This window comes from Chiroxiphia lanceolata, chromosome 5 (assembly GCF_009829145.1).
Source record: "Chiroxiphia lanceolata isolate bChiLan1 chromosome 5, bChiLan1.pri, whole genome shotgun sequence".
Classification (NCBI taxonomy): domain Eukaryota; kingdom Metazoa; phylum Chordata; class Aves; order Passeriformes; family Pipridae; genus Chiroxiphia; species Chiroxiphia lanceolata.
In genome coordinates, this window is record NC_045641.1 from 42,834,845 (window position 1) to 42,858,057 (window position 23,213).

The 23,213-nt window shown below is 36.1% G+C and overlaps 1 protein-coding gene and 1 long non-coding RNA gene across 5 annotated transcripts in view; one reads left to right on the plus strand and one right to left on the minus strand.

The window, feature by feature from the left end:
- MGAT4C (MGAT4 family member C) overlaps window positions 1-23,213 on the minus strand; it is a 333,944-nt gene that overhangs the window by 119,274 nt on the left and 191,457 nt on the right.
- On the plus strand, window positions 489-13,030 carry LOC116787371. Of its 4 annotated transcripts, none has more exons than XR_004357272.1 (6): window positions 489-697; window positions 5,792-5,869; window positions 6,570-6,724; window positions 7,213-7,305; window positions 11,367-11,410; window positions 12,845-13,030. It is a non-coding gene; the product is annotated as an uncharacterized LOC116787371 (long non-coding RNA). The 4 variants fall into 4 exon arrangements; XR_004357271.1 differs by lacking the exon at window positions 12,845-13,030 and adding an exon at window positions 11,911-11,976; XR_004357270.1 differs by lacking the exons at window positions 11,367-11,410; window positions 12,845-13,030 and adding an exon at window positions 8,978-9,154.

Here is a 23,213-nt window from a genome sequence, read left to right on the forward strand (position 1 = left end):
CTCGGGTTTGCTTCTTTACTTGAATCTGTGTGTAAATGTGTCTGATTAAAAAAGCAACTCAGCATCTCACATACCATTTTCTGACATCTCTGAACCTGTGGTCCACATGCTGCAAGCTGACAACTAATAGAAAAATTGAAGATGTCATCACCAAGAGAGAAGGAACAAGAACAAATATGACTAAGTAGTAGATAAAATGGTAAAAGGCAAAGTTAGGATTGAGGGAATAAAGAGGAGGAAGGAAAGAGAAGTATTAAAACATTGGTCAAGAAATGAAAGTGAGAAGAAATATGCTTAGAATAATCACAGACTGGCAAGAATGCTTAGCAGGAAAAATTTGTTCTTGGCACTGAACTGATGAAAATCTTTCCTATAGATGTGTATCTTTTCTTTGCTAAGTCACCTCTACATAAGCGGACGTTTGTGACATCATTGCTAGCCATGAGGTAGATGGAAGCCTTAGGTGTACCACCTCACCAGCCAGTCTGCATGTGCTAGTTGTGCACCCTGTTCTGCCAGTCAATACACAATGAGGTTTTCCTGCCTTTCTTTCAGAATCTTTGCATTTCGCAATTAGTTTTCACAGATCTTGAAATGTTCTTATCTAAACTTTGGTTTTCTCTGTTAAACCTGGTAAAAAGTTCAAAAATTATTAGGTGTGGAAGAGAGTGAACATTTGTCGTAGAAAAGAAGACAAGTAATACTTGTTCTCTCTGGAAAACAGCTTCTCTTTGAGGGAGGAAATGAACTACAAATAGCTTATTTGGGATATCTTGGATATCAATCAGACCTTTTTCACTGTTCATAGCTGAATACTGAATTTTGGAAGTTAAGACAGTGTAAGGTTGAAGTGTAAAGTATGTAGACACAACTGAAGAAAATGAGATTCATGAATGAATAACTGATTAGTTTCTGAAAGGAGTATGTAAGCTTGTGCCTCTGGGCATGTTAAATTGAATTTACCTACACTTCTGCTTTACACAGTTAGAAATTCACATTAGCACAAAAATTGGTATTATATAGGCAGTATTTTCAGATGACCAAATTATTTTTGTAAACCCGAAGCTATACTGTAATGATACTTGTGATGAAATTGGAAATTTAGATTTCATCTAATACCTTATATATCCTATCAAATCTTGAGGCTGTAAAAGTAGACAGTGCAGTGCTACAGAAATACATATACATATTACTAAAGTTGGTCCTTATTGGGTCACCAAAGAGTTGTCACCTCTGAAACCCGGCACTAAACTGGAAAGCAACATTAACAAAACTCCTGAGGTAATTCCGGCCTGAATTACCTCACTAATCACTAAATCAAATCAGAATGAAAAAAGAAAAGTAGCAGTAACAGCATCAACTTTCTTTTTCTTTTAACAAGCTCTTTCAAGCAAGTTTTTCCAAGACCTCATATTCATAATATCTCTATTTTATAAAACATACAATTTTCTATTTACTGTTAGAGTCTCATTAATATTTAAATTGAGTTGGTTTTAAGAAAGTAAATGATACTTATCATTGTTGTTTTCTTTTTTAGTGTTTTCTGCATTTTAATGGATTGGTTTTATTACAAAAGAAGTGAGGTTTTAGAAAACGAAGAAAATGAGAAAAGGGTAGGTGAACCATAAATTTAAGAAGAGTTGATGTGAGTGATTTTCAGTCAGTCATTGTGCAAGACAAAGGTTTGGCTCACCCAGTGCTGCTCAGAGCACAAGTACTGAATGAAACAAATGTTTTTCAGGTTTCTTGGCTCTGAGTGATTGCTGATCATGAGAAGAATGTTCAGTTGTGTATCAGCAAATCTAAAATATTATTGATTCAATTAGTCAATGTAAGTAATAAGTCACATCACCCTTTCAGGCTGTATATGGATGCATTTCCCGATGAAATCTAGACACATGGAAACCCAGGCCACGAAAGAAGCACTGAGTGGGTGTGTCATACCCCTGTTCTAAGTGATCAGGGAAAGAGCATCACCTCTCACATGTTGCCGCTGATCCACCAACCAATTATTAGATCTTAATCTTTCTATCCACAAAATCAGTGGACTTTGTACAGTTGAAGGAGGCAAACCACATACTTGAAGCTGTGTAGCTTTGAGAAACGGTCCCGAAATTCTATCAGTCTTAAGTATTACAGAATCACAGAATGGATAAAGGAGACCCAACACACACTGGGGCATCTAGTCCCACCTCAATTTTTCACAGTCAATAATTTCTATTATTTTTCTAATTGGTGTGCCCAAAGCAAAAAGCAACCAGTGCCTTAAGGAGTCCTCAAAAGATTAAGAATCACAAAATTGGATAAGAATTGAGGTTGGAAGGGACAACTGGAGGTTCAACTACCCTGTTCAAACAGAACCATTTGAAGCCGGTTAACCAGGATCATGTCCAGCTGGTGTTTGAATATCTCCAAGAAAGGAGACTCACAAATGCTCACTGGCAGTGTGTGCCAGTGCTCAATCACCCTCACAGTACAAAAATGTTTTCTAATGTTCAGAAGAAACCTCGTGTGTTTTGATTTGTGGCCATTGCCTCTGGTCCTGTCACTGGGCACCACTGAAAAAAAGACCCTTTCTCTGTCCTCTTTATATTTTCCCTACTGGGAAGGTATAAAGATCTTTTGGAGATCCCCTCAGGCCTTCTCTTTTCCAAGTTGAACAGTCCTAACTCTTCAGCCTTTCCTCGCTGATGAGGTGCTCCATTCCCTTAATCATCCTTGTGGCCCTTCATTTGACTCTGTCCAATATGTCTCTCTTGTACTGGGGAACACAGAATTGGACACAGTTTTCCGGGCATTGCCTTACCAGTAGCCGAGGATCTCCTTATGGTCCTTCCTGCTGTGCTGACAGGTAAACATTGTAACCATCATTTTGAAATCAATTTAATATCTTGAAGAAATACTTGCAGTAATTTATTAATGTCGAATGACAGACAATTATAAAAAAAACAAACAACAAAAACAAAACAACAAAAACCCAAGAAACACTTGCATGTGTGTTGGTGGTGGCTCATTAAAAGATGTAATTTGAAAACTATTAATTACAGAGTATATACCCTTAATCCAATGGATTTTCATTGAGGGAGATAGAAACACTCAAGAGAATTACAGAATCGTAGAATAGCTGGATTGAAAGAGCCCTCCTATAAAGATCATTTAGTTCAAATCCACTGCCATAGGAAGAGATATTCAATAGATCAGGTTGATCAAAGCCCCATCCAACCTGGTCCCGAACACTTCCAGGGCTGTGGAGCACCTAAAATTTCTCTGAGTAATCTCTTTCAGTGTCTCATCACCTTTAATGTAAAGGATTTTCTCATGTTCCACCTAAATCTATTCTCATTCCATTTGCAAATGTTACCCCATGTCCTATCACTACTTGGTAAAATTCTTGCTATCATGCTTATAAGCCCTCTTTATGTACTGGAAAGCTGTAATGAGTTCTCCCTGGAGCTTTCTTTTCTTCAAGCTGAACAACCCCAGCTCTTCCAGCCTCTCTTCATAGAAGAGGTACTCCAGCCCTTTGATCATCTTCATGGCCCTTCTCTGGACCCACTCTAGCAGGCCCATGTCTTCACTTCTTCTGGGGACACCAGAGTTGGATTTAGTTCTCCAGGTGGGAGTCTCACAAGAGTACAATGGAGGGGGAAAATCACCTCCCTCAACCTGCTGATCACACTTTTTATGCAGAATACGGTTGGCAATTTAGGCTGGAATTGACTTTTAGTCAATACAAAATGGGTACAGGAAATCAACAGGGAGTTAAAAAAGTCAAGTTGACCTCTATAACTCTCAAGAATCTGAAATTCTAGGCTGACAAATTTTGGCCATAGAAATACGAGGATAGAGATATTAAGGAAATGCATACACTGGCATTGGCCAGAGAAATATTAGTCTGAGAACAAAAGTGGTTTCATATTGCAGAAAGAGGATGTTGCTTTTCATAGTCCATACCTTCAAAAAAGGTGAAGTCAGGTGAAGCAAAAAGAGAGATTCTTTTTTTTGCCTCATAACCCAGCGCAAATTTGTTTGTACCCAAAAACCTGACTACACAGAAACATAAACACTTTAGAAAGCATTCCTATTAGTATATCACCAACCAATTTCTTTCCAAAGAGACAAGTATGTTTTAGGACATCTTTGCATTTAGCTAGAACTTAAAGGTTTTTCTCTAATAATAACTGATAAGGAAATATATGAGAACTAATGGTCTTTCCCATGTACCAAAAGCTTGTCCCTACCCCAGTCTGCAGATGAGTAGCGTAATCATAAATCTTTATTAAGGGAAAGACACCACATCAAATATCCTCAAACTCTCTTTATTTATTCTGTTCTTCATAGAATAACTTTATTCATTGATTTTAAGATCTAAAGAGTGGTAAAGTAGATGTACAGATAAGGAAGACAGAACACTGTGGGAGAACTTACCACCAAATAAACTACTAAAACTATCTTTTTATGGTTTAAGCAAAGACTTTAAAACTGACATCAAAATATTGAAAGAATGAGGAAGATTAATATGTTCTCTGAGTAACATTTCTCATAGCGCATAAGGTCAAAATCAGGCTGTTTATTTTAGTCAGTAAGTTTCAGTACTAGACTACAAAAAATACAGGTGATTAGTAAGCAATGATGATTGCCTATGTTATGTGACTTATCTGTAAGTGTCTTTGAGTGATGGTTAAGGAAGTTCATGTGCTGAGCACAGAGCCACATCAGACTGTCTACAAACAATACCACGTCTAGCTGTGGGGCAGTCTGTGCTTTATAGCAGTCCCCAGTCATCCAGATCTGAATAGCCATTGGAGTGTGCAGTGGGGCACACGATCTTTCCTTCAGTGAGTAATGCAGAGGTCTAGGGTTCTCATCCCAAAGCAAAAAGAGATCGTGGCCATAATGTACACACAAAGCCTATGGTGTGCACCAGGGAATGCATCTTCTATGCAGTATGTTCTTTGGAATGTGTTGCCCTGGTTCTGTAGCCAACTCTGGATTGTCTGCATGTTTTATACTAAACACATCCTGAATAAAATCCAAAAATAATCCAGCATTTGTCATTCAGACAGTTCAGACAACTATAATGCTACTTGATTTCCTATATAACCAGCACACCTCTATTCATGTATTACTATGGCTGCATGGTGTCTCAGATTCCACTGGCTGGGTGAGAGGAACTCTGTGCCGCTGTCTGTGATATGATTCTGTAAATACAACAATAGAGGGTTCAACTCCTTTAGACTGAAGACTGCCTAGAACTCAAGTGTTTGATGCGCAATTCAATTTCAAGAGTCCTGTCATCTTGTTTAAATACAGGAAGAGAGTTGTGTTAAAGTTTTTACTTCAAATGCAGTATGGTCCCTGGGATGTACTATAGAGCATACTACATGTAACCAAGGGAAAAAAAAAACCCAAACAATTAATTAATGGAATGCTTAATGAAAAAAAAACAAACAAAAAAAACCCAAAAAAAACCCAAACAAACACCCCATCAAAAAAAAAAACCCAAACCAAAAAACCACATTAAAAGTAAACTTTCTAATGCAAACAAATAACTGAAAATGAGTAAGGTTGTCCTGAAAGGAAGAGTGATTTCAGTACAAATGCATGGATTTCTAGTCTCTGAATGTATCTGAAGGCATGAAGCAGGTGGAACCTAGTCAATTATCTCCTGTTATCTGTATTATTAAGTATGGTTGTTCATATAAATTATATTATAACTGTCTATCACAGTCCTTTGTGACTCCCAAATTTCTGAAACTCTTAGCAAAGCCAGTGTAACTATTTCTTTTAGTGTAGCTCTCCTGGAGTTCAGAGCCTACTGTAGTGCCAGTGTGGAACACTGTGAGGCCCAAGAGGGAATTCACTGCAGGTGTGCAAGAAAGAGATATGTCCTCCCTCTGTCTGCCACAGGAAGGAAGTTAACAAGCCCTATGAGGATTTGGGTCTGCTTATTCTCTTCTCTACTTCTAATTAGGAAACAACCTAAAGGTCTCTCTCAGATACCAGGGAGAATCAATTACCCAACTGGGAATGAAACATTTACGTTTTAGAAATTTTTGGCTACACCAAAAAAAGAAATTAACCTTTTTAGATAACTACAGCCTTTAGAAGTTTTACTTGTTCTGGAAAGATTTCAATGTATTACTACTACTTCCAAGAACCCATAAAAAATGATTTGATAGAGACCTTACTTCAATGTCTTACTAAATCATAGTCATGCAAACTAAATTAGTATATAAGAGAGACTAACTGTAAAATCTCAAAAGATATACTAGTTTACAGATTAAATGCTTAGCATGTTTCTGGACATATTTTACAGATTGTTTCCTCATAACACAATGTCCATAAAATGTAATACTTCTGTGGTTCATTCTATACTGCTGTTCTAAAACTTGCAAATTTCCAGCTGCTTTCCAGCATCCCTATGGAAGAGGACACATCCATTTTCCAGGGCTTTCCTCAGTAAATGAAAGTTCTCAGAGCTTTAGTGATACAGTACTCGTTTCCATACATTTAAACACAACTGCCCTGTTTTCTTGTAAAAACAAACCTAATCTTCTTCCTCACAGAACAACTTTTGAATGTAGTAGCGGACACCAAATTTAGACATTTAGAGGACAATTCTCTAGTGCCAATTAAAGCAGTTCAGAGTATAACCATCTCTTACTTCCTGTGCTCTGTGCTGGAGGATGCTGAGAGGAAGTGAGAAAACACAGTTCTCCCGGTATGCTAGTGATAGTGCTTCATTCTAATGAGTTGGCACAAGCCAGTACTTGCTAGTCCTGCAGGGAGAAGGATGGCTTAATTTTAACAAGCATATGGAAAGATAAAAAGAAATCTTAGTATAAACCACTAAAGTGGTTAATTAATTAAGGGACACAAACCCATAGGAAATCAAACACTGTTTCCAGGGAACTTAGCTCTTGCTGTTGTTTTTTCCCCTCCCCTCTCTATGAGAATTTTAAGATGAAATAATGAAGCAAGACACTATAATTCCTACTCTTCTTTACACATTGGCTACAGCAGCAATAATGAGAACTTTGGCATTAAATACGGTTCTTGATAATTTTGGAGCTATTGGGCATGATCAGATTCAGATACACTTTCAGAGAGGGATAAAAATCAAGCAATCTCCTAAGTATTCTAATGTTATTAACTTGAGAAGAATTCTTCACAGATATTGGTTTTGATAGTGTGTAACCTTTCTTTCAGGTTCAAAATTAAAACAGACCAGATACTACACATTTTAGGAATTGTGTTTAGAAACAAAATGAGGACTTGGAAGTAAACCATTTTTTTTCAGAAGTAAGGAAGTATTTCTGAAGTATTTTCATAAAAAGTGAAAATTTCATTTTGCTAATATAGTAAACATGGTAAGTTTAAAACCCATGTACAGCTGGTTTTTTAGTTCAACTTTACTTTCTTGAGATGTCACTAAGCTTACTTTCATTTTACCATGGGACTGCAACTGGCTTTCTAGAAGCTAGATCAAAATAAATTGCTCCTTTTTCTTAAAAAAATATTTGTTAAAAAAAAAATTCACAGACATTTAAATAAAAAAAAGAACAAGCCTATTAAAATCTGTCAGCAGTGAAAGTCATGACCTCCTTGTGCTGTTATTTTCTGTCCAGTTACTGAAATGTAGAATCCAGATGTATGCCTGTTCTGCCTTTACAACTGAAAATAAGGGTGACTTAGAGAATTACTTCAACACACCCCTTGTCAGTGCTACAGACCATTAACAATACTATAAATAGCATGATCAAATCCCAAATTGCAGATTCAGTCATAAAAATGTCTACATTTCATGCTGATTCAGAGGAGCAGCAACATTAACTGCAATCATCAAGGAATGTGACATCTCCACAGGATTTTCTACAGCTCACCGGTCTGGTGACAGGACAATTGTTAAAAATTAATGGGGACCGTCAGATGTGGATAAGTACAGCTTGGCAACTATGAAAGACATACTTCTCATTTGCAAGTGATAATGTAGTATTATTCCATGATGATAGATTGTAATAGATTATTTAGATTATGCTTCATTCAGGAAACAGTAAATCTTCTCACTCTTTGAAATTCTGACCATGATATTTATTTTTTAAATTTATAAGCCAGAGATAGGAGAAAATTTTACATTTTTTTCTAGTTTTTCTCTGTTGAAAGTACACTTCCACCTTTTGTTTATCCATTATATTCCTTCACTTCTCAATCAGTTAACATTCTAAGAAAGTTGAGATCCTAAAATCCAAAGTTTATGAAGAGATTGATTCTGATAGTTAATAAGCAAAATATCAATATATTGTAAACAGTAATTCCCACCTCCATGTCTGAATTTATAAGGAATGATGTGAGTTTTATTGATATATTCTTACTATTTTATATGCCTGTATTTTTAAAGTGCAACAAAATATTTCAACCAAAATCACCAGCCTGATGAAGGATCTACTGAATTACATAACCCAGGCTGTTTTATGCATTGGGGCAGAGTAAACTATCACACTGTTTAGAAGATTGCTTAAGAACTCCTACATAGAAGCTGATTCAAAAAGGATGATCAGATAACTGGAAGGATGATCCTGTTTATCATTATGGACAATGACCATTTGTTCTGAAGTTATAGATTCTAGACACCTGATGTTGTTGTCCGAGAATGAGACAAGTGACACTTCTTTGTCCATGCTCACTACTCTGAATGTCCGAGGAGTTCCTAATGTTAATGCAGTGACTTGAAGACTGTCAGGAGAAAAAAAACACGTGTGTCTGTGTCTTTTAGGGAGGAAAAAAAAAACAAACAAATTTAGCCAACTTGTAATACTTTGAATATATGCAGTGCACATGACCAATAGATAGAGTCTCCAATGATTCTGATAGCAAGTAAACAAATGGTCATAGAGAGGAATAAGAAGAATCTTAAGCGTGAGAGACAATGTTTGAATGAATGTAAAAGATGAAACATGTTTCCTCCTGTTGCCAGGCATGGATCTGCATTTCCCAAACTTTAACATTTCCTGCAAATACCAGTGGACCAGGCTGCCAGCAAATGCCTGTGGACCCTCAAAGTCTTGCACCAAATGCTGTCATCAACACCCTTGCCACTGCAGAGATGAAGTCCAGAGTCCATCAATCGCAGAAATCATAACTGACTCAAGTGTACAGCAAATAATGAATATAATTATTGTTTGTTTATTATTTATGCTACTTGTGGGATTCACTGATACTCAGAAATATGAGATCTTAATTAGACAATATTTAAAAGCCAGGAAGTTCAACACGTAATTGAAAGTATTCAAAGAGGTTGTCTATATGGAGTGAATTTTCCCCCTCCAGAGAGCGATTCAGCTCATCTATCCAAAATAGATATCTTAATGATGAGACGAACTCTTTTTCAGAGATACCTCTTTCTCCACTGATTATAAGAGGAACCCTCCTGGCTAAAGTTAGCCAAAACTGATATCACCCTCACTAAACCATGTAGGATTGACTCTACCCATTCCCAATGTCACACTCCTGCATGGAAATACACAATTATGGAAACAAAAAGCACCATGCTGTATGTAGGGAAAAGATCTAGACTGAAGTTGCAAAAATACCTCAAAATCTGAGTTATAAGTCAAGGACTTATAACTGACAAATGCATAATTTACATTACTGGTCCTTTCATCATTCAGATGGGTATCCTATTGGAGAACTCCAAGGTGCGTTTTCCACATCCGTCCATCTGGATTTCTTTCCAAAGGAAAACCATGAGTTTGAGGGACAAACGCAGATCTGCATCTCACTTTTCCCACAGTAGAAATACTCTCTGTAATCTCCTCATCATTACTTGGTGAAAAGGATTTTTTTTTTTTCAGCTTGGGTAATGGGTAAGGAGAGAAAAGTTAAGGGAACAAAACAGACTCTTGAGTCTCACCTGGCACCCTAACATGTAAAGGACCTCAGTGATGAGCAACGAGGATGGTTGCAGCACAAGGTTTTAAGGCAGTTTTTATAATTTGGAAGATTCTAGAGGAGTCTCCTTGTAATCTATCTTAGTTAAAACAAAAACATGACCCATGGACCAAAATCTCCAACATGAAAGAACTCCTCTGTCTCCTGTACTTCCTGAAGCTGGATAGAAAAGAAAATGCACTGGTACAATACTACTTTAATTTGTATTTTCTAAGGGTAATATTCCTTTGCCAATTATAGAGGAAGAAGAATTATTTTTAGTTTGAGTTTTTACTACTGGTGATATGGATACTTTTTCAGCAATTGTTGTTATTGTCATATTTCTGTCTAGTTGACATTTTTTCTTTAAGAAATACTAAATGCATTGAATTTTTGTAAAAGAAGAAAAATTACTTTTGTCATTTTGCTCAAAATTATCTGACAAGAAAACTGAATAACTTGCGTAGGAGGAATGACTCAAATCTTCATTGTAAGCGTTATTACCTGATGTTATTGTGAAAATGTACAAGTTGACTCATTCATAGGAAATCAGACAAACGAAATGACCTATGCATACATTCAAGCAACCTCACACTAATTCTACCTTTAATATGGTGGATCATTGATGGAATATGGACTTTACGGAGTATGATCAAGTACAGGACAAGAGGGACTCTTTTCCAGACCAATAGTCAATCCTGCTATGCAGTCCTTGTGCTAGCAGTATCATAGTTATCTTTATTATTTTAAAGAAAAAAAACATATATCACAACACTAGTTTATGCAAAAAGATATGTTTTTCTTTATATTTTTCTCTCAAACTTAGTTTTGGATTGAAAATAGGAAAAAACCCCACCCATATTTTCCCTGTAAAATGGTCTATCAGAAAATATTTTTTTTCCTTTTGAAAGGTTAAAACTGAAGTAGAAGGTCTCGTTTCCTATAAGAAGTTGATTGCTATCTGTTTGGATTATCATATCATTAAGGTTCCTTGGCTTGCTTAGGTCCCTGATTACCATCTAATAAAGCAACATGCATTGGTACATAAAGGGACACATTTATTAAAAACACTCTTTGAATTCTTCAGATGAGAACATTGTGAGCATGTAACAAATGAGCGTTACATCTATATTATATGCATCATCCTGTATTTTAGAAGAAACAACAGTAATTTATTTATATTTGAATTTTGGCTAAACTGAGTAGGAACAGAAATAGTGTGAGATTTGACACGAAGCTTAGTAAAAAAGCAGATAAATGAGATGGACCTATGCAGTGTGTACGTATGTAACACTGAGGGAGAGGTGAAAACACTTTTTTTTTTTAATTAAAATGTATTGAAGGCATAGCTTCAAGGTTAGCATAAAATAAACTTGAGTTCAATAATGATTAAGCAAGAAGGGTAAGGTAGTAAAATGTTAAATACTCCTTTATAGGTCATGGTCATCTCACCTTTGAACTGGAATTTGCTAGCAAAAAGGTAACAAAGCATAATAAATACTTCACTTTAAAAAAAACGTGTACTTCTAACCCCATCCATATTATAGATATATCATTTAAAAGAAGCTTGAGAATGTTTGGCACATTGATATCCAGAGCTGAATTAACAATGGTAAATACCAAGAGCTGCATAGACAGGACTGAACTAGTAAAGAGAAGTGCAATACAGCTGAGAAGCCCTACTGTCTTAAGTGGTGTTTGAGATGAAAATAACTATTACTCTTCTGACAGTGATTAGAGCAGAGCTAATCATAGCTGGATTGAATGACAATATACCTCAATTTTACAAGCACTTGTAATACTCATTGCATATGTCATTATTCAAAACTTTGTATGGTATAATCATGGATTGTATAATCATGGATTACTGAAATAAATACAGAGAGTTCTTAAGTGGCCTAGTGAATTCTAATCACTATAAAGTAAATGCCATCAAGCTTTTAAATTAACTGGAACTTGCTATTTATTATTTCCTATTAGGTACACTACTTGACTAGTTAAACTGGTTATTGGATTCTTCATACAGCAGCCCCTGAACTCCTTCAGTCAATTAAATTCTTTATTGCATCTGATTTGTCAATGTCAGTGTCACTTCTAATCTCTTAAATCCACATTGGCTCAGAAGCTTTAAAATGTACTTATTCTGTTACAAAATCAGGAAGTTACATAGACAGAATCCTTTCCCTCTCCCTCCTCTCCCTATGCAAACCACAAAGCTGCTAATAATGCAAAAGATATAAACACTTGTTCTTCAGCCTCTATGTCTATACTCATATACCTACCTCTCTAGAATGAGACATTTTTTAAGACAAGCTACAGAATTAAGTGGGAAAAACATACAAACAAACAAAAAACTCTGTTGGGTGTTCTGCTACCAGCATATTGTATATTGAATACTTTGAATCTTTGACTCAGTTTCGTAGCACTTTAATCACAGAAATTAGCAAAACAAAGTAACTGTAACTAATTCCAGAACTGGGAACTTTAACATCTTGGTATTATTATTCACAGGTTTTGATTTATATCTGCAAAAGTATTCCAGACATTTTTTAAAGTTATTACAATATTAAATTTCCTCTTCTTAAATCTCCCCATTTCTTTGTTCATCAACAAAAGCTAGATTTCAAAGGAAAAACACAGGTGTTAAAGGAAAAGGAAGGAAAATACAGGTATTAAATGACGGTTCTGTGAGATGGTCTTGTCAGCCTAATAACTCTTTAGTTCACCTGAAGAGCAGCATAAACATTCAGGCTATTTATTTCCATATTGTAAAGTAGAGTTTGCCAGACACAGACTTATTTTTCCTTTAAAACCATTCCCTTTCTAAAGGATCTCCTTTTTGCCAGTAAAAAGCTGCTTTTTACATATTATAGGTATATAAACCTCTGAACTATGAAAACAATTCCCCTCCCAGGTTAGGCGCATCACCTTTATTCTGAAGAGAAGGCAAACCAGACCAGACTCTTACCAGACACAGGGAAAACAATTGCTTCAGCTCGATCCAGCAGTGCCGTGAGCGAACAGGCAGCCTGAGAGATCCCTGGGCCTCATACAAAAGAGAGATAATTGGCTTTCACGGAGGAGCTGTAAACATCCATCACGGCGGGGCTGGGCGGCGGCAGGCGCTGCCCCGGCCGAGCTGGGCGCTCCCCGGCTGGATGATGTCAGGCACAGCCCCGGGCGGGCGCTCATTGGCTTCCCTCACCTGGACCGGCCCTTAACCCTAAACTGCCGGCCGCCGACTGAAAGGTGTCTCTGATCATTAGATACACACACACAGGTGGGGTCTTTCTAATTTTTTTCCTCTTTCTTTTTGTCTCCCTTTTTTTTTCCCTTTCATTTTTTTCTTTCTTTCTTTTTTTTTTTTTTTTTTTTTCCCCCCCTTGCAGAAAATGAGATTGTACAGAAGCTCCTGCTTTGGGGACCAGGTGCTTGTTGTGACTTAGCTATTGAATGCAGCAATTAAATAAATTCTAAAAACTAATTTGTCTAAATTATTAAACAAGATCCTCAGGTAACTGCATTTTCATAATCTGTTTACTATATGACAGTAATCATCAAAATATTGTACAGAAGAGGTATTAAAGGAAAGGTTAATGTATGCAGCACCTGGAGAACTCACTTTTTAAATGATTTTGCATTACCTTGTCTTAAGGCATGAGATTAATAAAGACATACACTGGAAAAAGGGTGTAAATTCAAGAATATTGCACTATTGTAGTGTCAGGTTGATTATTGTATCTTTTTAAGTATTTAAAACTAACAGTAAAAGTAAAAAGATGCACAGTTGTACATGCACAGTTATTCTTTGAATGTTAGGTAGCAGTCCAGATATTCTGTACTAGTAGGGTGTGAAGCACTATCAAATGAAGGACATCAAACGTATGATGTCCTAAATAGTGACACTAAGTATTTTGCTATGTTACAGGCAATATCATAAATCATGTGAACTTTTGAGTCAAATCAGTGTTAGAATTGCTTTCCCACTAATGAATATTTTCATCTCCGACCTTTAAGTTACAAAAAAATCCAACTACTGTGTAGAAAAATGCAAAATCTGATCTGATACGCATTTGTATCTTTTGTCCTATATAAACTTTTTTTTTAATCTATGGAAACTAATATTTTATTTCAATGAATAGGAAACTAATTCAATATTTATTGACAGTAAATTATATACCACATGAGTTTCTTTATGATCTGTATTCCTCATGAGCAGAAAGGAGAAAAAAAAAGAATTTTTTTTTAAATTATTACTCGGTTTGTTCTCTTTGAAAGAAATAAACCTGCAAAACCAAAGAACCATCAACACTATACCAAAAAAAACAGGAAAAATGAAATATAATTGAATAGAGTTTAGCTTAATCTATAAGACATGAAAGATAAGATTTCTATAATAAACTTGATAAACAGCTCTGTCATTTCTTTGTGGTTCTTTCACAATGTTTTAGAGGCTCAGGAGATTAAATTCTGTGGACTTAATAAACAGCAGTTCTGTGTGGGGATCTGGAGGCTAACCTATTAGTCAAAACATACTTTAGGCCAAAATGAAAGCCTCTGTTCATTTATTTCTGCTCAGAAAACATGGGAGTTCAGATGGAAATGTATATAAAAAAAGATTCATTGCTATGCAAAGTGACAAAACTGAATTACAGATCAGAAAAAAATAATTTGGACATTGGGAATGCCAGCGTTGCTTTTGCTGATTAGTGATCAAGGTAAGACATAGTAATTGCTGAGAAGATATGAATTATAAGGAAAAGAATTATTGATGAGATAAAGTATGCTTAGATGTGTCATACGTAAAAGTTACATTCTCCTTAATATTTAATGCTATAAATAGTCTAGATGACATATTGTCGACAAAATTTGATTATATTGGCTGATTCAGCCTGAAAAGGTCCCTAATTTCCAGTATCTGGTTAATCTTAACCTGATGAATTAAAGTTCTATACATTTTTTATCCTTATGTAGGCTACCCTTTATACCTTAACAGAGCGTATCACTCACAGATAACCTGTTAGACCATCTTTAATGGTAGTCTGCCATACTTTTACAAAGTTTTCAGCGTTCATAAAGTATGTTCTCCTATAGTGATAATATAACACCTATGATTTATGAACTAAATAGTAACTTATATTAGTAGAAAATTTACTTAGAAAGTGTAATACAAATGCTAATTTGGAATATTAGTGAAGAATATTTCTTAGTAAATGGCCCGTAAAATTTGACATTTTCTTTATAAAATGTCTTTTTTTTCTGCAGTAATATATGATAAAATAATGTTTTGAAATTGAACTACTTATGAATGTATTGGTAAATTATCAGTTTGTTCTTACTTCAAAAATATCTATCACCAGTATTTTTAAAAACATGTCTGAATTTGGACATCTATGCTAGAGCAAAAGTAATAGCTGTAGATAACAGAACAGTTCCATGATCCTAATCAAGTCAAACAGTATTTTTCACACTTCCCCATGCTGTCACACATGGGTTATAAGCAGTTTGAAATAGAAATAGTGAAAAAAATTATAAGATTTAAATCAAACAATTCAGAAAAAAAAATCTGTAAGGTCATTTCTTTAAATGAAAAATTATTTAAAGAAAATAGATATTTTGAATAAGTTACAAGAGCTCAAAGAAGAGTGTGCATGACCGTGTTTGAAATCCAAGAACACAAAATTCTTATACTCCTGTCATAGTGCCTTGAGTTGTATATACGAAGAGACAAGCTTGTTAACTCTCATGCCTGGCACAGACTGTTGTTGTCAGTGATATTTTTTCCCATCATAGTTTCAAATCCAAATCACATGGAAAAAGAAAGAGGAGAAGAACAAGAAAATGAAGTGTCCAACGATTTTCAGTAACTAGCTGTATTTCTTTCTATAACCTAATATCAATCAATGTAGGAATAATGCTGAAGAATCTTACTAGAGCGGATATTTTAGTCCTCAAGCAAAGGGAAACTCAGGTTTATTAGTATATATTTCCCATGAGCTGAAATCATTATTACATTTAATTGCTTGACAATTACTTCTGTCACATCAATCTAATGGTTAAACCAATTATTTATACTACAAAACATAGTTCTGCACCAAACACTAATTGAAAAACACAAGCAGTTCTTCAGCATTGCTTAAGCTATATGTTATTAATATTGGAAGGTCTAGGTTTAGAGATTTTGGGGGACATTAGAACTCAGGTGATAAGAGTTTTTAGAGATTGAATATATAAATTCAAAATTATAGCTCTCATAATCCTGTTTATGAGATGAATGTCAAGTTAGGTAGACCTGATAACTATCACAAATATTCTTTTTCCTCCTTAATTCAGGCTACATGAGCTATGTGCTTTTAGGAGATTTATATCCACAAGATGGCAGGTCTGTTTGCATGGTCACTATTTTTTGCAATACTCAAACACAGGAGGGTTTTTTTGTTTGTTTGTTTGTTTGGGGGTTTTTTGTTTGTTTGTTTTAATTTTATAATAAGTAGGCTTTTGTACCTCCTGAGGAACTTAAAAAAAAAATCTCCAAACAATCCCAATAGTTATGCACTAATTAACCACAATGAAGAGGTAAAATTTGCTAGGTGTTGAGTAGATTATAAGAGGAATGTTTAACAACACAAACTTTATTTTTAGAGTTTTGAAAGAATCTCCATTCAGACCCGTATGTTCTTCATGCTTCAATTTCTACACTATCAAACCCAGTACAGCCTTTGACAGATTCAATTTATAGAATACAAGAGATTCTACTGAGAAAAAAGGAAGTGCTTATATGCCTAATGGTAAACTTAGGTTGATAGATTTCCTCTATAGATAATGATATATTTTATTTTTCTTAATACCTAAACTTATCAAGAATGTTCATTTATGTTACTAAAATCTAATAGATAGCTTTATTTTAAGGTAAAAAATTCTGAGATATTTATATGTACAGATCAACTACATACAACGAATAACTGTTTGTGCCCTGTAAAATTAATAAAATACAAAAAATCATAAATAGCAGGTTCCAGCTCTCTTCCAGGGCATCACTCACAGCTGAAATGATTAGTGAGAATATATGTGAAAGCATTTTCTTTGTCAATGAAACTCAGTAAATTAAAATGAAGCTTTACTAAAAAAATACATAATTTCACATGGAAATAGTTTGTCCATGGGATGGTGGTTTCAAAGGAAATGCCAGTCTTTGATGGCACTTCTGGAGTGGAATCACTGGTCCCTCAGAGAGGAAGGAGTAAGGAGTTCTGAGTTACCTAAAATTTGTCTTTGACCAAGCCCCTTTGTACATATCATTATAAATCAGTGGATGGGAGCTTATAGATTGTAGTAAATGCAAAACTGATTGATGTGACTTGCCTCTTAATGGAAAAGAGTAAAACTGTTTTTAAGTAGTGTGGGGCAGGAGTGCATGTATGAATGTTTATCATGGATCACTAACTTGGGCACTAACTCATTAACAAGGCAGCAAAGCAATGATTCATGGCTTAGGGACACATGCCTACTCTCTCAGCGTTTAATATAATGAAAAAAGCACAACTTTGGGATGTGAAATTCCAACATCATGGTTTGTAACTTAGGTTGCATCAGCATTGACTAGGTTAAGGTGTGCAACAGGAGACGTAGATTAAAATGGTCTGAAGAGAAAAGGTGATATGATGGAAGGATAAAGGTAATTTGAGGTAGTTTAGACTTCTGTGAAGATAGAGCAAGCTGTCCAATGCATGACATGAACCTGAACTCAGCCAATTAGAGTAGGTGATTCACTGCAAATTACAATCCCAGAGTGATCGGTTCATATAGCCAACTGTACAGCACTCCACTTGTCAGAGCTTGTCATAAGAGCAGCTCTGGTCTTTCATCAGAGAATGTCAAAGTACATTTATGTCATGAAGTTACATTTTCATTCCATAAACTAAACTGTGAAAAGAGTGTTACAAGAAAAGGGTTTCAACTTTTGTCTGCATTTATATGGCGGGGGGGGGGGGGGACGACATTCTATGTCAGGATAAATTGACTGTTTTTTCTGGTCTGCTATGTGAGGGTCTATTTTAATACAGTTGTGTTTTTTTTAAAAAATAGGTAATTTTGTATGGATTGGAATAATGCAATAAAGATACCTGGGCCAAGAATTTGCAACATTCTAAAAAAAATTTATGCAAAGATTAAATTTTTACAATGAATAGAAGAATTATCAGAAAAATTTTAAATTTAACATAAAAATACCTACAGAATTAGAAGGCTAAACCACTTTTTCAAAAGTGACTTAAGCTCTAAGTTGCATATATCTATGACTCGGCTATTTTACTGCCTAGGTTCAGATATTGCTGGGCTAGCTGTGAATGCACCAAAATGTTCTCATAGGAAAGGGTAGAACCATGAAGATGTACTCACTGGGCATCAGTCATGCTGCAGAGAGTATGTGGAGTGCCTGTCCTATACGTTCAGTTAAGAGCAATATCATGTTTATTCAAAACAGAGCCTGTTTGAACTGCTGTTGCAAATCAGGAACACTCTCAGCTGACTGACCTTCATTTGAGCATGACACAGATATCATCTAGATAGATTAAGAAATGTGGAAATATTTTTTACTGCTCTGATGATCACATCACTGCAATACTTCAGCTGGTCACAAGATGGTCACAAGCGTCTCCCTTGAGATGCATCTACCTTGCCAAAATGACACAATTTTTTAAATGGCTACAATTTTTCCATAACTGGAATCTTCAGAGAAACATTTTACAAATCTGATTCCAGAACTAGATGGTATTCATACACAAATTCTGAAGAATTTTTGGATCTCAGAATTATTGGATGTCAGGGAAAAAATTTCTAAGACAAAACTAAGAACACAATCACACAAATTTTCTGCATAGCATAGGTCCCAAATAGTCTTTTGATACCTTTGGAAATCATCCCTTTAGAACCTAACTTCCAAAATCGTTTTGAAAATCTTGTATTTATTAATCAATTATGTTTTGACTAATAAATTACTTCATTATGATGCCTAACATAGCCATATTGAAGATTTTGGAACATTTAGGTTGTCCCCCTAAGTTCCTTAAAATGCTCATCTCACTCCATGAGGATCAACACGGTCAAGTCAGATATGGCAATGCACTTTCTGAGCCCTTTCTAATAATGAGTGGTGTGAAACAAGGCTGTGTTTTTGCTCCAACCCTATTGACAATATTTTTCAACATGATGCCCCAAAGGGCCACAGCAGACCTCGAGGATCAGGATGGTATCTACATTCGATACTGTACTGATGGAAGCCTTTTCAACCTCAGGCGACTGAAGGCCCACACCAAGACCTTAAACCATCTTGTCCGGGAGCCGCTTCATGCTGATGACACCGCCCTTGTTGCCCACACAGAAGCAGCTCTGCAGCGTTTAACATCCTGCTTTGCAGATGCTGCTGAGCTCTTTGGGCTGGAAGTCAGCTTAAAGAAGACAGAAGTTCTCTACCAATCGACACCTCAGGAAGTCTTCCATCACCCCCATATCATCATTGGCGAATCAGAGCTCAAATCAGTCCAGCAGTTTAATTACCTAGGCAGCCTCATCTCCTTGGATGGTAAGATTGATGGAGAGATAGACAACAGGTTAGCAAAGGCATCCAGTGCCTTTGGAAAGCTTCATAAAAGAGTTTGGCGAAATAAACACTTGAAGAAAAGTACAAAGATCAGTGTTTACAGAGCCACAGTGCTGTCTACTCTCTTATATGGATCGGAATCGTGGGTCATCTACCGCCACCACCTGTGACTCCTAGAACGCTTCCATCAACACTGTCTTCGCACAATCCTAAGCATTCACCGGTCAGATTATGTGACCAATACATCTGTTCTAGAACAAGCAGCAATCACAAGTATTGAGGCCATGTTGCTGAGAACACAGCTGTGCTGGGCAGGACACGTCTCAAGGATGAAAGATCACCGCCTCCCTAAGGTTTATGGTGAACTTGCCACTGGCTGCCGCATGAGAGGAGCCCCGAAGAGAAGATACAAGGACTCCCTGAAACAACATCTCAGCCTTGGTCATATTGATCAACATAACTGGTCTAGTCTGGTCTCCAGTCGGGAGGTCTGGAGACACACTATCTTCAACACTGCTGATGCTTTTGAGAAAGCACGCAGGATCACTCCTGAGGAGAAAAAACAATGCAGAAGGAATCGTGCCTTGCAGAATATACCACCTAATGAGTCTTTCTGCTGTGCCTTTTGCAACCGGACGTGTCTATCTTGTATTGGCCTTTTTAACCACCAGCGCACTTGTAACAAACGTGGGTAGAACCCTTCCCAAATCTTCGTTCGCAAAACCCAACCATGATGATGATGTCTAGATAAGGCATTTAAAGTTCAAAACCTGAAATGTTATTTGATAAGTAAAAATATAAGAGGAAAAACTCATAATGACTTTACTCACAGGAGTCAGAACATAACCTAAATTATAATGTACAAACTTCAGAGCTTTTTTTTTCTAATTTCCATTTTGATAACACTATCTATGTGTGTAAGCCCAAACAGAAAGATCAAAAGCACTGCTTGAAGTTCTGATTGCTGTGTTGTATCGTTTATCCAAAGCAAGGATCATGGGGTAAAAGAATGAAAATAGTACTTTGAATAACAAATGCTCGTTTCTGCGTCTTGACCTGTAAGATAGTTGAACATCCTGGAGTGGCATTTTTACTACTGCAGTGAAGGGAGGTCCATTAACATTTAAATCAGTAAACAAAGCTAATTTTTGTAGGTCCAAGTCTGAAACACTGGTCTTTGAGAACAGCCCTCATGATCACTACAGAGTATGATTCAGGCATCCAACTCTTGAAGATTTCCAGTGTTGAGCATGCCACATGCAAATTTACAAGGAAAACCAAATGCATCACATGACATAGTGACCAGTGCACAAGGTGTACAACCCTTCCTCATTCACACAGGGATTAAAATTGTTCCTGAGTGTCATCCTAACATGATGACATTTTTAGGTGTTCAGTTGAAAGTTCATCAAAGAGGAAATTATTCAGAATAAATGTCAGTGTTTGGTGTTTTATCAGGAGATTTTGAGCCAGTATGAAACGAAGAGCTTGTTTCTGTAGCTAGCATGACAGTATACAAAATCATGTCACACTAAAAAGGCAGAGGTTACTGATTGAGATACAGTTCTGTGCTGAGTGACCAAACAACCTTTCTGACGTGTTCAATCTAAAGTTAAATTTGAACTGACAAACAGCTACATTTTTGTTATTTATACACAAAAAGGTTGCTTCCAAACCCATGTATAGCAATATCTAATACAGTCATTGCATTATTAAAATATGTACACTGAAAATATAGGAAAAGAAGATACTAAACCAGGTACTTGTCTTCAGTAATGATTGCTAAGGAATAACAGATATAAGACAAAGACCTTGAAGAGGATAACATATTAAGTTACTTAGTCTTGAAGACACTATCTTCATTCTAACATTGTTTTGAGAAACAGGAGAGGAAAAGGCGGGTGGTGTCAGAAGTCTCCATTAGTGGCTAAAGAGATGGTTTAAAAAACAACAGTGAATTGCTGTTATTTTTATATTAATATACAAAGTTATATATGATGTATGAAGTATATAGTATATTATAAAATGCATGTAAGCATATTTAAAGATAGAGTCTCTGATGGTAGTAAAAGAAAATAACAAAAAATATTACTAGTACAAGTATTCAACATTGTTCAATAAAAGTTATTCCAGGGGACAGCTGTAGTGAGAGGAAAAATAATTTTAAAGATGGTAGATTTAGATTGGATATAAGAAAGAAATTCTTTACAATGAGTGTGGTGAGACACTGAAACATGTTGCCCAGGGACACTGTGGATGTGCAGTCCCTGGAAGTATTCAGAGTCAACTTGGATAGTTTTATCAACCTCGTCTATTGAAAGATGTCCCTGCCCATGGCTAGGTGATCTTTGAAGTCCCTTCCAATCCCAAACATTCTATGATTCTATGACTTCATGACAAAATCATAATTATCTGCCACCACAGATCATGTTTTGAGTGTTATAATATTGACATGTGATTTGTTTGTCCTCTGGAAGGGTTAATGTCTTCAGAATTAATATTCAGTAAAGCACAATGTAGATTGCAAAGCCTATACAAGATACAACACTAACCACTACTTTATTAAGTAGTCTATTAAAATGATAGCATCTTAGGTTTTAGAGTAATTGCAATAATTAAAGCTGGTCAAACCGTTCTGCACAAGATAGCCAGATGAATTTTAGGGAGAATTTTCAATTAGCCTGCTAGATTAAATCTGTCTTGGTTTGAATCTGTCTGTGTGATTTAAAATGGTAATGCTCTGCTATGTATGGGATTCAGTTTTAGATTAACACTCACAAATTCAGGTATCTACATATGAGTTAGGTATCTTATCTCACTTTATAATCAAGACAGAACTAATCAATGCAATCATTGGAGCCTAGAAATAAGCTCAGTTTGCCTTAAGCTAGATGTCTATTGCCATATACAGTTGTCTAAAAATGAGAGTTGTTTAATGTTATTTGAGATGGCCAAGGTTGTCTGAATCAACATGTCAATGTAGTTGAAGTCTCCTTTCTGAGAAGTGACAGGTGAACACTGGAGTTACAGGTGACCTGCACCCTCCTCATCCAAGGTCTGCAGGTCAGGTAGATTACCCAAACATCACAAGTAGCAGAACACTTTTATGTTCAAACAACTGAATAATTCCTTTAGTGGTTATTCAGACCATTGGGAAAACTTCAACTGTTTAAATATAAGAACCTATATTTGATCGTTGCTATTTGAGAGCCATCTGACCTAGGTACAGAGAGATGACATCTCCAGTGATCATAGAATCAGAGAATATCCTGAATTGGAAGGGGCATACAAGGATCATCGAGGCCAACTCCTGGTTCTGCACAGGACAACCACAAGAATACACCATGTGCCTGAGAGTGTTGTCCAAACTCTCCTTGAACTCTGGCAGACTTGGTGCTGTGACTACTTCCTTGGGGAGCCTATTCCAGTGCCTAACCACCTTGTGTGTGAAAAAGATTTTCCTAACATCCAACCTAAATCTCCCTTAACCTAAACCTCATCTGACAAGTTATCTGCCATCCCAGTGCAGATATCTCCAATACCATAGGCCACTGTACTGGTTTGGGCTGGGGTAAAGTTAATTTTCTTCATGGTAACTAGTATGGGGCTGTGTTTTGAATTTGTACTGAAAACAGTGTTGATAATATAGAGATGTTTTTGTTATTGCTGAGCAACGCTCAGAGCA